This window comes from Hypanus sabinus, chromosome 16 (assembly GCF_030144855.1).
Source record: "Hypanus sabinus isolate sHypSab1 chromosome 16, sHypSab1.hap1, whole genome shotgun sequence".
NCBI classification, from domain to species: domain Eukaryota; kingdom Metazoa; phylum Chordata; class Chondrichthyes; order Myliobatiformes; family Dasyatidae; genus Hypanus; species Hypanus sabinus.
The window spans coordinates 63295141-63308476 of record NC_082721.1 but is presented as its reverse complement, the minus strand read 5'-3'; the positions used below and the strand labels follow the sequence as shown (position 1 = coordinate 63308476).

At 41.9% G+C, this 13336-nt stretch overlaps 1 protein-coding gene across 7 annotated transcripts in view; it reads left to right on the top strand.

Moving 5' to 3' along the window:
* rfx1a (regulatory factor X, 1a (influences HLA class II expression)) overlaps positions 1-13336 on the top strand; it is a 168718-nt gene that overhangs the window by 31658 nt on the left and 123724 nt on the right. The gene's annotated exons all lie outside the window — the stretch shown is intronic.

Here is a 13336-nt window from a genome sequence, read left to right as displayed (position 1 = left end):
AAGTGTGTGAGAAACATCTATGGGCAATCTTGCTGAACAAACTTTATTAATGCACATAGGTACTGCCCTTGTTATTGCTGTCTCTGGCAATAACACATCTCTTTTTAAAAGATTATATTTTGATATATCATCAGAAGGTTGGAAGTGTACTTCAGTCTGAACCTTAGCATCTCTTTTTGAGGATTAGGTTTTCTAAGAGTATAGGTATTTGAACCATGGAACAGAGGTAGTACACGGTTTTTTTAAAGTATTGAAATAATTTATTACTTCTGTTACTTTGCAAGTTTCTACCTTTAAGGATTATACAATCACTTTATGACAAAAAGATGTCACTGGGAGAAATGATCCCATATGCCTGACAATATATGTCATATATTTAACCAGTACAGTCAAACAAAGAAAAAAATCTATTCAGATTTTCAACATTGGTCTGTTAGTAAAGAAGTAGTGAATATAATTTTTTCTACTGAGAAAATATTGCACCTTTTCTGTTTTCTGTGAACTTGTATTCAGAATTGAAAAATATTTTTATTTAATTGGACATACTAGTATTTTGACCGACAAAGGAATAAGTTAAGGTTTGAATTTCTTAAAAGAAAATAAGTTGACCAAGCAGTAAACAGTATATTCTTTATCAAGAATTAATGCCAGAAAACAGATGGAAGTTGATAAGGTAGTTATAATAGCAATTCAACAATTAACATTTGGTTGTATATTATGAAAACCACGCCACATTTAACAGACATGTGAGTTTTACAATCAGTTCGACAATTAATTGAAATTACTATTTTTAGGAGTTTCTTACAAAGTTGTTATATCGGGTCCTATACAGGCTTTTAGATTCAGCTTTGTAAATTAAGGAGATTTATGCATAATATGGTACTTAATTAAGTAAAATACTTGTAGAACTGTTAATCAAACTAATGATTCAACTTTTATATAAAACTTTTAACAATTTATTAAATGCTGAATAAACCAACTGCCACAGCTAATAGCATCAGAAATTGTACTAGTAGAGGTTGCTACTTTTGCAGTAGCACTCTGACATTCTCTTATACACCCTGATAGAAACTGAGATGATTTACTAACTGGCTGGCTGGTGACGTTTGTTGCACACCCTCTGAACTTATCAGGGCCATAGTTCCCATGCTCTATCAACATGGTTCAGTGGATTTTTTATACTACTGTGTGGCATCTAGGAAAAAAGTGAATTAGAGAAGGGTTAATGTATTAATAAATACAATATCCAATTGTCAAGAAAACCTTGGACCACTGCATTGATTTTTCCTTTTTCTAATTTTTTGTCTCAGTTTGTTTCTCTAATATTCTGCTGAATCCTTGTTTCTTTGGCATATTGAATCATTGTATTTGTTATTTAGGAATAGAGATAAGAACCTAAAATGAATAGTCCTTTAAATTGCCCCAACATGAGAAAATCTGCAGATGATGGAAATTCAAGCAGCACACACAAAATGCTGGTGGAATGCAGCAGGCCAGGCAATGTCTATAGGAAGAAGTACAGTCGATGTTTCAGGTCAAGACCCTTCGTCCGGACGAATGGAAAAAAGAGATAGTAAGAGATTTGATAGTGGAAGGGGATATAAGGTGTTGTTCCTCCAACCTGAGTGTGGCTTCATCTTGACAGTAGATGCTCCTACCCCATCCTCCCGCCACCACACTAGGGATAAGGTTCCTCTTGACCTTACCTACCACCCCATCAGCCTCCGTGTCCAACATATAATTCTCCGTAACTTCTGCCATCTCCAACGGGATCCCACCACCAAGCATATCTTCTCCCCCCCCCCCCCCCGACTTTTTGCATTCCGCAGGGATCACTCCCTATGCGACTCCCTTGTCCATTCACCACCCCCCCATCCCTTCCCACTGATCTCCCTCCTGACACTGGTAAGCGGAACAAGTGCTACACCTGCCCTTACACTTCCTCCCTCACCACCATTCAGGGCCCCAGACAGTCCTTCCAGGTGAGGCGACACTTCACCTGTGAGTCTGCTGGGGCGATATACTGTGTCCGGTGCACCCAGTGTGGCCTTCTATATATTGGTGAGACCCAACGCAGACTGAGAGATCGTTTCACTAAATACCTATGCTCTGTCCGCCAGAGGAAGCAGGATCTCCCAGTGGCCACACATTTTAATTCCACATCCCATTCCCATTCCGATATGTCAATCCACGGCCTTCTCTACTGTTGAGAAGATGAAGCCACACTCAGGTTGGAGGAACAACACCTTATATTCCATCTGTAGCCTCCAACCTGATGGCTTGAACATTGATTCTTTAACTTCTCCTCCACACCTTACCCCATCCCTAATTTTTAATTTTTAATAATTTTTTTTTCTCTCTTTCCCTCTCACAATAACTCCTTGCCTGTTCTCCATCTTCTCCTGGTGCTCCCTTCCCCTTTTCTTTCTTCCAAGGCCTTCAGTCCTATGATACTCCCCATTCTACAGCCTTGTATCCCTTTTGCCAATCCCAACTCTAGGCTTCATCCCTCCCCCTCCTGTCTTCTCCTATCACTTCGGATCTCCCCCTCCCACTTTCAAATCTCTTACTATCTCTTTTTTCCGTTAGTCCTGACGAAGGGTCTCGACCTGAAACGTTGACTGTACTAATTCTTATAGATGCTGCCTGGCCTGCTGCGTTCCACCAGCATTTTGTGTGTGTTGTTTAAAATGTTTGCAAAATATCTTGATTTCTTAAACTTTCTTGAGCTGATTGAAATTTTATTAATAGAAAATACAATATTGTGGTGAGCATTCAGACAAGAAGAGCTCTTTTATCTTAACTGGTATTTTTATTGTGACAAACACAATAACAGGCAGAGCACCATCACTTGGTGAAAACCAATTCAGTCACATACAGCTAGGGGCTGTGATTATTACACACTCCAGTTACAGTCCGGGTGACCCACAAACACACAAGCAAACAACTGTATAACCTGAGCTAAAATGGAACAATAAATGAGTATCTCACCATAATTCCACAAACGCATTTTAAAACGAGAGCTGGCTGATAGGAATACTGGGGTGAGCTGCTGACCACACCCTTGGAGTACCACACAGCCCCCACTTGAGGGGTCAGTCACCCCCGGCAGTTCAAGTCTGTAGCACCCCCCCCCCCCCCCCCCCCCAGGGGAGGCACTATTTGGTGAGGCAAGAGTTAGGGCATCTAGACTTTCTTCCCTCAGCCTTGTTGGGTTGGTGGTGGACAAGTGGCAATACACTATCAGCTGGTCCCGATGCAGCACAACTGCCTTCTACCACTTAGGCAACTGCACCCGGTATACTGCATCGGAGATGCCATTGAGCTCCTCTCCTGGTCCCTTCCAGTGGCTTCCAAGCTTGGGGATAGTCTCCAACAGCCTGTACACCAACTGCAACACTGTGGCATGGAGCCCCAAGGGGACCACCAGCTGCAGGAGATACCTGCTGCTGTCAGAAAGCTGCCACCACCAGAACAGCAACTCATCACACACCACCAGCATGTCCCACTGAAAGCATAGGGCTTTGGTCTCTGGATCCAGGGCAGAAACTTCTGCCCACTCAGGCTGTCGTCCCACGCTCAGCCATCCCCTCATCTGGGCTAGCATGCAGTCACTCTCCTGCTTGCTGCACAGCTGCTGGTGGTCAAAGGTGGGGAGGTCTACCTTGCCACCAGCTGCCACCTGAAGAGCCACCACCACCGCTGGCCCCTGGTTCCACTGTGTTGCGTTGGCTGTTGTGGAGTGTGCTACGCTGCAGAGGGCCACTGTGAGACTGGTGGTGGTCATTGCTGTGCCCAGCTGGTCCTCTTCCTGGATCTGCCCTGCCGGACAGCCACAGCTTCAGCACCAAGGTAGAGTGTTGCCCCCAACACATCCACATGAGTCCCAGACGGGACAGCATGTCCAGGCCAATGATGCCGATGTTCTGGATGTTGGCTAGCCGTACCTCGTGCTTCACTGTGTTTTTCCTCTCTGCAACACACAGTCATCTCTTCCCTTGCATCACCATACAGTTGCCGGGGACCTTAACCCGCTGGACTGCCATCATTGTCCACCTGGGCGAATGATGGTGACGGTTGACCCTGTGTCCACCAATGCATGGCATCTGTTGCCCTCTACCACATAGTCCTCGTGTAAGCCTTGCTCTTCACCCAAATGGCCCACCCGTAGAGGTGCCAACAGGGGGATTCTGCTGGAGGTCTTAGGTGGTGCCACCCATTCAGTGATTCCCAATCGCTGCCCTATGCAATGACATGTTGCTGGTGCAGGGCAGTTCTGAACCACATGGCCTATTTCGCTACACTGGTAGCAGAGATTGCTCTGTGGCTCACGGCAGGGCCATGCTGCACTGGCCAGACCTGTCTCACAGGCTTCGCCTCATCAGTTTTCTCCTGCACCTCAGCAGTGTGCAGGGTGATGCTGGAACGCCTTGGGGGGCTAAAATTGCTTCTGCCCTCTCTGCTTCTGCCAGCATCTCAGCCAGTGATGATGGTGATGCCAGGTGAACATGTTGCCAAAGGCACTCTGGAGTCAGCGCCTTTGCAAAGCTGTGGAGGGCAAGCTCTTCCTGGGCCACAGGAGGGAACTTGGCATAGCCATGCTGAGTTGCAGAGATTTGCTGTGAATGGCCCCAGGCTTTCTCCCACATGGCTACGCCTGCTGCCCGGTTCTTCTTTCATTGCTACTTCCAATAGCCTCTGCCCAAAATGCTGCTCCAGCATTACTACAAGGGGCCTGTAGTCACGCTGCTCTACTGGTGTTAGTTCAAGGAGGTCCAGTCGGGTATCCCCTCCAGTGCCAGGGCAAGGTTCCCATCTTGATGGAGCTCCACCCGTTGTGTCATGCAGTAAGTTTAACTTGTACCAGGTAAGGCCCCAGGTGGCCAGGACCATTGTATCTGAGGAGCTTCAGGGTGCACCTTGTGACATTAATTGCTGAGGCCCATTGGTCTTCCTCTTTCTCTGGCAGCACTGGTGGTGCCAACAGGGTTACTTGTCGTCCCATGGCTGTAGCAACTTCGGTTCCACAGCGTGGGCTGTGAGGGAGTCGGGTGATGTGCTGTACTGTGTACCCCGGATTGGGAAGCCTGGGTATGCTTGCCTCATCAGTTCCCAGGTTCTCTGTCTGGGTCAGCGTCCCATCTTCTGGACCCTGGTGTGGGGGAGGCATACCGCTTGGTCCCCCAACTTATTCCCCAGATCGAAAGACATTCCATCTAATATTGTAACTCTTCAATTTCACTGTCAATTTCTAGTCCCACTTCTTACACCAATGTGGTGAGCATTTGGTCCATGATGACAGACAGTTATCTCAACTGCCATGTTTATTGTGAAAAGCACATAACAGACTCTCACTGTCATTGTTCCCTTTGATGTATGTAGCTTTGAAGTATTTGAGAATTAATTTAAATTTGTAAAATTCCTTAAGATATTAAGAGTGTTACGGAGGCCTCATTATATTAAGACAATAAGATATAGGAGCAGAATTAGGCCGTTAGTCTGCTCTGCCTTTCATTATGGCTGATCCAATTTTCCTCTCAGCCCCGATCTCCTGTATCCCTTCATGCCCTGACCAATCAAGAATCTATCAGTCTCTGTCTTAAATATCCATAAAGACTTGGCTTACATGGCTGCCTGTTGTAGATTAACCTTCTTTCGTTCCAAAATTGTAACATTCTTTAAGAAGACATTTTTGTTTAGAGTTTCTAGAGTTTGGAAAATATTGATACGTACGTTTGTATTTCGCAGCTCTTTTAAAAAAAAAACTAATAGTATATGGATGACGCTACAATTTAGTGCACTTGCTCAAGGGCAATAAAACAGTAGTAATGCTCTTGAGAAAAAGCTGGAGAGCTATGAATATATAGATGTGGAATATTTATATTCTATAACATAGCAAGTAACAATAAAGGAAAAGTAATTTATTTCCAAGACCTCATGGCACATGACTTGGAGTAGAAAGTTCAGGGTGTGGTGCTCCCATGTGCCTGCTTGTGGTGGCAAAGGACATAAATTTGCCGCTATAATAAAGGGGTATATGCCCTATATTATAAAGCCAAATATGAAACAGTACTTGCCTTAGATGAAGCTCAGAAATGAAGGGATTGTCATGAGAAAAGATTAAGCAGAGTGGCCCTTCAGACTCTGGAATTCAAAAGAAAGTGGAATGATCTAATTAAGACCATAAGACATAGGTGTATGGGTGCAGAATTAGTCCATTTAGCTATTGAGTCTGCTCCGCCATTTATCATGGCTGATCCATAAGACATAGGAGCAGAATTAAGTCATCTGGCCCATCAAGTCTGCTCCGCCATTCAATCATGGCTGATCCTTTGTTTTTTTCTCCTCGTCAACCCCAATTCCCGGCCTTCTCTCCGTAGCCTTTGATGCCATGTCCAATCAAGAACCTATTAATCGCTACCTTAAATACACCCAATGACCTGGCCTCCACAACTACATGTGGCAACAAATTCCAGAAATTCACCATTCTTTGGCTAAAGAAATTTCTCCGCATCTCTGTTTTGAAAGGGCGCCCCTCTATCCTGAAGCTATGCCCTCTTGTCCTAGATTCTCCCACCATGGAAAACATCCTTCCAACATCTACCCTGTCTAGGCCTTTCAACATTCGAAAGGTTTTAAGGAGATTCCCCCCTCATCCTTCTGAATTCCAGCAAGTACAGACTCAGAACCATCAAAGGTTCCTCGTGTGATAATCTTTTCATTCCTGGAATCATCCTCTGGACCAGGGGTCACCAACCTTTTTTGCACCACGGACTGGTTTAATATTGACAATATTCTTGCGGACCGGCCGATGAGGTTGAGGGAGGCATGGGGGTGTTAATCACAACCGCAATATAGGTGATAAGTCAACTATAAGTCACTTATAAGTGGCTGCTACACTCAATTTCATTTCTAAAAGGGTTTATCTAACAAATTTAATATTAAACACACAGCGCATATTTTCCTCGCATGAATATAGTGGTAAGTCAATTATAACTCACTTGTAAGTCAATAGCATCATAACACTTTAAGTAATGTTTGGATATTAAACACACAGCGCATGTTTTCCTCATATGAACATATAAAATCATTGCAACACACCAGTGAGAGGACAGAGGTCCCCGTACCAGGGTAGTGGCAGTCGCAGACAGGAGAGAGTGACCAACCGAGTGAGGAGTGCGACAGGGCACATTCCTGCCCTCCTTGTAGGTAGGTAGGATCTATCAGCCAACAGAAGTATGGCTTGAGGGATGACTTTAAGTAGATCGCAGAGAGGTAGCTGCTCTGCTGCTTACAAAAACCCTGAGTCATCTGTGAATATTTTAGCACCGGGTTTCCCACGAACATTCAGTGTGCTAAACAGGTTCAGAGGCAGCACCCATCTGCCTACGCTCCAGGCCAGTATCAACAGCACTTCTCACTGGCCACATGAGGCAGCCATTTACCCGAAGCCAACTAGTGATCCCTGGCGTGAGGGTATCACTGCGTTTAGGCGACTGATGACTTCACGTGGGTAATGACCTTGCGTGTGTACAAGTTCAGCAGTGGGCGTGACAGGGAATGAAAAAAGGTGCAGCTGACTCATATCGTTTCATATCACCAAATCATATCGTTTCCTTGCAGCCCGGTAGCGCATGCTTTGTGGCTCGGTACCAGTCCGTGGCCCAGTGGTTGGGGACCACTGCTGTGGACCCTCTCCAATGCCAGCACATCTTTTCTAAGATGAGGGGCACAAAATTGTTAACAATATTCAAGTTAAAGCCTCACCAGTGCCATATATCAGCAACACATCCTTGCCCTTGTATTCTAGACCTCTTGAAATTAATGCTAACATGGCATTTGCCTTCCTCACCACCGACTCAACCTGCAAGTTAACCTTCAGGGTGTTCTGGATGAGGAGTCCAAGTTGCTCTGCATCTCAGATTCCTAGATTTTTTCCCTATTTAGAAAATAGTCCGCACATTTATTTCTACCACCAAAGTGCATGACCATACATTCTCCAACATTGTATTTCATTTGCCCTTTTTGCCCATTCTCCTAATCTATCTAAGTCGTTCTGCATCCTACCCATTTCCTCAACGCTACCTGCCCCTCCACCAATCTTGTATCATATGCAAACTTGGCAACAAAGCTATCTATTCCATCATCTAAATCATTCATATACAGCATAAGAAAAAAGAAGTGGTCCCAATATCAACCTCTGCGGAACACCACTAGTCATTGGCAGCCAACCAGAAAAGGATCCTTTTATTCCCACTCACTGCCTCCTACCAATCAACCAATGCTCTAATCATGTCAGTAACTTTCCTGTATTACCATGGGCTCTTAATTTAGTAAGCAGCCTCATGTGTGGCACCATGTGAAAAGTCTTCTGAAAGTCCAAATATACAACATCCACTACATCCCCTTTATCTATCCTGCTTGTAATCTCCTCAAAGAATTCCAACAGGTTAATCAGGCAGGATTTTCCCTGAAGAAAACCATGCTGGCTTTCTACTATCTTGTCCTGTGTCACCAAGTACTCCATCACCTCATCCTTCATGATTGACCCTAATGTTTTCCCAACCACTGAGGTCAAGCTAACTGGTCTATAATTTCCTTTCTGCTGTCTTCCACCTTTCTTAAAGAGTGAAGTAACATTTGCAGTTTCCCAGTTCTCAGGCACCATGCCAGAGTCCAATGATTTTTGAAAGATCATTTCTAATGCCACCACAATCTCTAATGCTACCACTTTCAGAACCCTAGGATGCAGTTCATCTGGTCCGGGTAACTTATGTACCTTTGGGTCTTCCAGCTTTTTGAGCACCTTCTCTCTTGTAGTAGTAACTGTACACACTAAAAATATCAGGCATACTGTTCATGTCTTCCACAGTGAAGAATGATGCAAAATACTCATTTAGTTTATCTCCTTGTCCCCCATTATTATTTTTCCTGCCTCATTTTCTAGCGGTCCTATATCCACTCTCTCTTTTATTTTTAACATACAGTACTTGAAAAGCTTTTATTATCCACTTTGATATCTGCTAGCTTGCTTTCATATTTCATCTTTTTCTTTCTAATTTTTTTAGTTGCTCTCTGTAGTTTTTAAAAAACTTCCCAATCCTCTACCTTCCCAATAATCTTTGCTTTGTTGTATGCCCTTTCTTTTGCTTTTACAATAGCTTTGACTTCCCTTGTCATCCATTTCTCTCTTAACCCCATTCTCCTGCCTTCTCCCCATAACCTTTCACACTCTGACTAATCAAGTACCTGTCAACCTCCTTATATACACCCAATGACCACAAGCACTGTGGCAACGAAACATCCTCTCTAAACCCACTCTATCAAGGCCTTTCAACATTAAATAGGTTTCAATGAGATCTCCCCTAATTCTTCTCATTTCCAGTGAGTAAAGCCCCAGAGCTATCAAACGCTGCTCATATGATGTGCCTTTCATTCCCGGAATTGTTCTCATGAACCTGCTCTGAACCTTCTCCAATGTCAGCACATCCTTCCTTAAATAAGGGGCTCAAAACTGCTCACAACACTCCAAGTGAGGCCTCACTAGTGCCTTATAAAACCTCAGCATTGCATCCTTGATTTTATATTCTAGTCCTCTGGAAATGAATGATAACATTTCATTTGCCTTCCACACCACCGACTCAACCTGCAAATGACTTTTCGGGAAAATCCTGAACAAGGATTCCCAAGACCCTTTGCACCTTGAATTTTTGAATTTTCTCTCCACTTAGAAAACAGTCTATGCTTTTATTCCTTCTACCAAAGTATATAAATACACTTTCAAACACAGTATTCCATTTGCTACTACTTTGCCCAATCTCCTAATCTGTCCAAGTCCTTCTGCAGCTTTCTGCTTCCTCAACGCTACTTGCCTCCCACCTATCATCTGCAAACTTGGCCTGAAAGCCATCAATTCTGTCATCCAAGTTATTGACATACAGCCCAAAAAGAAGCAATCCCAACAGTGCCCTTGTGGAACACCATTAGTCACTGGCTGCCAATCAAGAAGATTCCCTTTATTCCTAATCTTTGCCTCCTGCCAATCAGCCAATGCTCTGTCCATCTTGTAACTTTCCTGTAATTCCATGGGTTCTTATCTTGTTAAGTAGCCTCATATGCGGCACCTTGTCAAAGGTCTTCTGAAAATCCAAGTACACAACATCCACCGATTCTTCTTTGTCTATTGTACTTGTTATTTCCTCAAAGATTCCAAAAGATTTGTCAGGCAAAACTCCATCAAAGCTTGATAAGGCTGTGGATTTCTGAAACTGGGAGAATGTCGCTTAAAACTAAGAGGAGGAAAATGTTTCCTGAATGTCATGAATCCTTAGAATTTATTATCCCAGCGAGCTATTAATGGTCAGGTAAATTCAACATTGAGGTATTTGGACTACAACGGTAATGAGGAATATGGAGATGAAGGCAATTATCATAGTCTAAAGGTGCCTGTTCTTATTTCTGTTCCTATTCCTTGTGTTCCTACCAGCTTATTGTTTACTTTTATCCTACCCCTTTCTTAGTTATTTCTTAGTTCCTTTCTGTGACATTGGTGTTCTCCGGATCAGACTTTTAACGTCATCAAAAAAAAATGTAGCCCTGCTGGTCATTATAATTTTAAGTGGTTTGACTAGAAACAAATATTGAATCATTGTGCATTAAAAGTAAATCGAGTACAAATCTTCAATTTCATGTATGTTATTAAGAAATGTGATTTTTTTTGGAACTGTATTAATGTAACAGGAATGAAGACTGAACTATATTTTTTGTTTGTTACTCAAGATTTCCAGTATCTGCAGAATCTCCTTTGTGTTGTAAAGTTATATTTATAATGCATATATTGAACTTTTAATGATAAAAAAATGTGGAGATATGATGTTATGAAACTGCATATTCTTGGGTCTTCAGTTAACGAGAAATCCATAAAGAAACCTTCAGTTTTTAATACCTCTGTGACCCAGGTGCTTCTTTTCCATGCATAGAAAACATTTAGCATTAACTTAATCCAGGTTAGTATTTGGTTTTGGTTATCCTCTTTAGATCAGAACTTTCAGGTCATATTGAATTTGTTTCATTCATTATAAATGATGAAAATTGCCATCAGTTTATTACATTAATGGTCCTGCCATGTGACTGCATTGGTTTTTATAAATCAGGTGTACTCTTTAGAGCTGGATAAATCTGGCAGTTTCAAAAGTAAGAACGGTGCTGCACTGATTTGAGTAATTTAGTACTTTATGAACCCCACCCATGCAAGATTAATTTCTGTCATTAACTTGCAGTAACTACATAACTTTACATTGTGGTGGAATGGTGAGGGGATTTGTGCTTTGAGTGTATGTCATGCAATTTGACAGTCATCACATAACATAATAGAGGCATAGATCCATACAGCTTCAAACAGTTACACAATATGGAAACAACCGTTGATCCAAATTGTCCTTTCCTTTCTATGTTAATCCTATTTACCTGCATTTGGCCTATATCCAATTTTTTTCCTATTTGTGTACCTTTCGAAATGTCCTTTAAAAATTATAAGTATATCTATCTCTACCACCTCACTTGGAAGCTCGTTCTGTATAAACACCAAACTCAGTGTGGAAAATTGCCCCTCAGATTCACTTTAAATCTTTCCCCTCTCACCTTATAGCTATACTCCCTTCTTCCAAACACCGTTACTCTGGGATGACAGATCTATGTTGCTAGCTATATATACTATAAGTGTTGTACCATCTTAAATTTGTATGTGTGAGTCTCTTCAGTCACTTACAATTCATTCTCAAAAGTATCACTGTGACTTAATAGTTTGAGATACCAAGAAGATATTTTTTGAAGTTCTGTCTATATTGAGTACATTCGGTATGAGGTTTATGATGTCATAATGCCATGGTAGACAAATGAAGTGCTGCCCAAATGTATAAGAAACCAATTTTTTTTTCAAAATATACTAATTCTTTGTGAAAGAAGATGCCCTTATAAATATTAATCTTCATGTATGTATAGAGCTATGTTATGTATGTTTAATGTTATCATCTTGTAATCAATTATTGAACTAGTCTTTCTTACAAACCCAGATTTTCCTGTGAGGTGTCTTAGCAATTGTACATCAGTACCACAGTTTGTAGGGTCCTTTGACTTAAAAGATGAAAGTAAGGATTAAGTGAATTGCACCATGAAGGAAGTTCATCATTTTCCAGCAACTTTTACACAATCCTTATGTCATTTTGTAATGTTAGAAAAAGAGTAGAATGGTTTATACTGTCACATATACCAAGGTACAGAGAAAGTCATTTTGCATGCCATCCGCACAGGTTAGAAAAAAAAGTATACAGGGTACTGTGTTTCAGAGAAAGTACAGTGCAGGTAGACAATAAGGTGCAAGGCCATGTTGAGATTGATTACGAGGTCAAGAGTCCATTTTATCATATAAGGCAGTGGTTCCCAACCTTTTCTATGCCCCACACCCCTAGGAAATGTTTAATTAATGTTCGCACCCCCTGCAAAAGTAATATCACATTTGAAGATGAAGAAGTCTAATCTCTAATTTTTGAACCACATACAGTACTGCGGGTGAACAAATTGAACTTAAAAAAAAAATAAGCTTTTAACTCAGTGTATAAAATGCAAATATAAATTGAGCTATTAGATTCTAATTTATTCAGAAAAAATTGTAAACAGTAAAATCAATCCCAATTGTGAACATAAAATTCAATGACTTCTTTGCTCCTGCTTCTCATTCATGATTTTGTGAAAACGTGGAACTTTCTTGCTGACTGCGATCTGCAGGTCTGCCTGTGGATTCAGGCGATTCCTAGATTTTGCCTTGATTGACAAAAGAGGACTGAATCCAGATACACACAAGTATGTTGTTGCAAATGGAATGAGGACACGGAGTGCTCTTCCAACAAGTCTTGGGAACATATCCAGTGCTGCACACCAAAACTCCTCCAAAGTCTTGCTTTCAAATTGCATTTCAAGAACTCGATTTGTCTGCAAATCAATAAGATCTTCCTCCAGCTCTTCATCATCTGACATCTTCTCCAAATTGTAGGAATATGGATTCATGATCCATTCTTCTGAAATCTTCAGGTCTCTAGCAGCAAAATATCCATCAAACGATTCTGACAGCATTTACAAATGAGCCACAATTTCTTCACACACAGTAGGAGTTATGGATCCAGCATAATCAACCATCTCTTCTAGTGAAGGAAAATTTGAGAGACTGCCTCTTTCAATCCTTCAACACCAAAGACTTAACTTTTCTTTGAAGGCATTCAACTTTTCACAAGCCTTCAGTATGTTTATCCCTTAAGTCATTCATATGAGTGAAAATGGCAGC